We start from the raw sequence: 3,280 nt of genomic DNA, 5'->3' as shown, positions 1-3,280 counted from the left end.
ATCGCCGATAAAACATTGCGGTGAAACACATGCAAATGAAACACAGTTAGCTTTAACCAAAAATGCAAAATTGATTGATATACATTCCACTAGTAGTTGTAAGCAGATACAACAGCATACACACTGTCCAAAAGCCACACTGCAACAACAACAACAAGAGCGGCCGGGAAACAAAGGGGCACATGCATCAACAGATTTTGCATTCGCAAACGGTGCGAATCGCAAAAATCGGCCGTTTGCGAATGCAATATCTGAAAATGAGATGCATCATTTTTTTGTCCATTTTGGAATCGCAATTACTTTTGCGAGTCCTTAAGAAAATGCAAATTCAATTGCGATTCCTTAGAAACTCGCAATCCTTGTTGCGATTCGTTAAAAAATCGTAAATTTTACGATTCCTTAAAAAAATGCGAAAAACGGAATGCATCAATTTTCGCACATGTCAGTAATTCTCAGAAAACACATTTAGGAAGTGCAAAAATAAGAAGAAGTGAGACCAGGTGGTAAATTTTTTTTTCAAACCAACACATGTTGAAATGATTAGCAACTTATAAAAGGGACCTCAGAATGACTCTGGATCCCTTCCAGGATGGCAGCAGCAATTTTCCTAGCACGTAGATGGCGGATGAGAACAGCAGGGAGGAGGAGCAGAGAACTCAGTGAAAGGGTTTTCAGGTTGCGCATTACTTTGCTTGGGCAGACACAGGCTGACATATATGATAAGTATAGACTGAATGCAGACACTATCATTGATTTAATTGCAGAGTTGGACCCCATACTGCAAAGGCAGACGCGTAGAACTCAAGCCATACCCACCCATGTGCAGGTTTTATGTTGTCTACACCTTTTAGCCTCTGGCTCCTTCCAAGGGGTAATAGCAGTTGCAGGGGGTGTGTCACAGAGTGCATTGTCTAGATTCTTCAATGACTTCCTGAATGCAATGCTCCATAGGATCAATCACCACATAATTTTCCCCTCAACGCATCAGGAGTTAATGCAGACCAAGTTAGACTTTTATAACGTGGCACACTTCCCACATGTCATAGGATGTGTTGATGGAACACATGTCCCCATTTGTCCACCAGCTGCTAATGAGTATATTTTTAGAAATAGAAAAAGTTACCACTCTTTAAATATACAAGCAATCTGTGATTCCAAAGGAATCATCACTGACTTAGTTGCCAGCTACCCAGGTAGTGCCCACGATTCTTATATTTTCAAACATAGTGCCATTCATGATCGCCTACTTGCTGGAGAATTTGGAGATGGATATTTGTTAGGTAATTATTATTTAATTTAATGCAAATTGTAATGATTCTGACATCCATTGCAATGTCTGTGATGTTTTACTTACATATGTCATCTATCAATGTAGGAGATAGTGCATATGGATTGAGGTCTTACATTCTCACCCCATACCTGAATCCAACTACCCGCAAAGAACAACTGTACAACAAGGCCCATATCTCAACACGCAGCATAATAGAGAGGACGTTTGGGGTCATGAAGTCCAGGTTCAGAATACTGCATAAGACTGGAGGAGCCTTGCAATATCGGCCTGATGTGTGTTGCAAAATAGTTGCAACATGTGCAGTGTTGCACAACCTAGCAACTAGGAGAGGCCTTGAACTACATGAGGATGATTTGCTACCAAATAATTTCAACCAGCCACAACAACGACATGCAAGAGTTCATGGACCGGACGCAGCGGAAGGGAGAAGAAGAAGGGAAGAAATCACACAACATTACTTTTAATAAAAGGTAGGAAACATATTTTGATGCTTCAAAAGGTGAACACTTTAATAAACCATGTTGCACACAGTAGTAGTTTTTAAAAAATATGCAAAAAAAGACTTTCTCAAAAGATAAACAATTCAAGAAATTGGCCTAATGTAATTCTTAGTCCATATCATTGAACATTGAAAATGTGTAAAATAAAAGGCAACAATTACAAGTAATCACTTCTTCCTTCCACGCAAACCTAAAGCTTTAGTTTTCACGGAATCAGAAACCATGCATGGGGAAATATACATTTCTTTTCCTCTTTTACTACGCCTTTCACACACGTCATCTGTGTGTGTAGCAACACTGGTTCCTGCAGATTCATTGATCACATTGCCTTCAAAAGCTGCATTCTTGCTGTCATCAGTTGGCAGCACATGATCTCCTCTTTTTATATTTTTCAATCCTTCACATAGTTCAGCACAACACTTTTCGATGCCCTTTTGCATGCGCATTGTGTGCTTTATGACACGTGCATTGCTGCTGGTCACCCTATTCAGAGCCCGGGCATATGTGTGCATACTTGCAACAGCTCTCAAATGTCTATTGCAGTTGGCAATGTTTTGACTTTGGAAAAGGTCAGTTAATGTGACCAATGCATTTGCTACACGCTCTGAATTCAGATTTGAGGCAGTATGTGCCCCTTGAATGACCTTGCATAATGTTTTCAAGCTCTTATTTATTCCACTGATGTCTCCCACTATGTGACTCATTTGTCCCTTTATCACTCTCAGGTCTTTCCCCTGAAGACGCTGGACTTTCAATAATTTGAGTTCTACTGTACTAGCATGGACATCATCCACTGTGGAGTCATTTGGATTTGTAGTGCGAGGCCTTCTTCGGTAGAATTCTTGGATTTTTCTACGACCACTGAAGTTTTCTTTGGAAGTGGCAGCCTTCTCAGAATCTTCAACCACATATTCCGTGACATTGGCATCTTGCTCAGAGTCTGATTCAAGTACTTTCCGCACTGACTTTCTGATTTTTTTAACATGCACAGAGGGTGAGGAACTCATGGTGTTATTGTCTGAATGGCTATGTACATCCATGCTGATGTCATCAAAAGGGTTTGCCTCATTAGCCTTTAGTACATCTATAATTTGAAAAATGAAGCATGAAATCAATGTAATGTCTTCTCAGAAAAAAGATTTGTAATAAAGACAATGTTTTCCAGAAGAAGGACGCCTTTTAAATCTTCATTTACCATGTGTGTAACAATTATTTGGTAGGCAAACTGACAATGTACATATTGCATTGATGAATAATGATTTACACCTAAAAACTACAACTTCCATGATGCATTGCACTGTTCAATGAAATTGCCTTTTACACTAGTGCTATGCAAGTTATTATGTAACAGAAGATTACAATTATATGTCACTACATCAAACACATGACTAAATACATCCTGCAGGCCAATGTAAGTTAAGTTAGCATTTGTCCCCAAAAATTAATCTTACCTTGAGAAGTGCCAGCATGCTCAGAGGTGTCTATGTTG

General features: G+C 39.4%; 1 long non-coding RNA gene across 1 annotated transcript; it reads left to right on the top strand.

Moving 5' to 3' along the window:
* The first annotated feature begins 378 nt into the window (after nt 1–378).
* Nucleotides 379–2,958, top strand: LOC144767652 (uncharacterized). Its single transcript, XR_013598296.1, has 2 exons — nt 379–1,761; nt 2,517–2,958. It is a non-coding gene; the product is annotated as an uncharacterized LOC144767652 (long non-coding RNA).
* Nucleotides 2,959–3,280: the final 322 nt, after the last annotated feature.

The sequence above is a fragment of the Lissotriton helveticus genome, chromosome 7 (assembly GCF_964261635.1).
Source record: "Lissotriton helveticus chromosome 7, aLisHel1.1, whole genome shotgun sequence".
Lineage (NCBI taxonomy): Eukaryota > Metazoa > Chordata > Amphibia > Caudata > Salamandridae > Lissotriton > Lissotriton helveticus.
The sequence above is the reverse complement of the archived record's forward strand: the minus strand, read 5'-3'. Positions and strand labels throughout refer to the sequence as shown.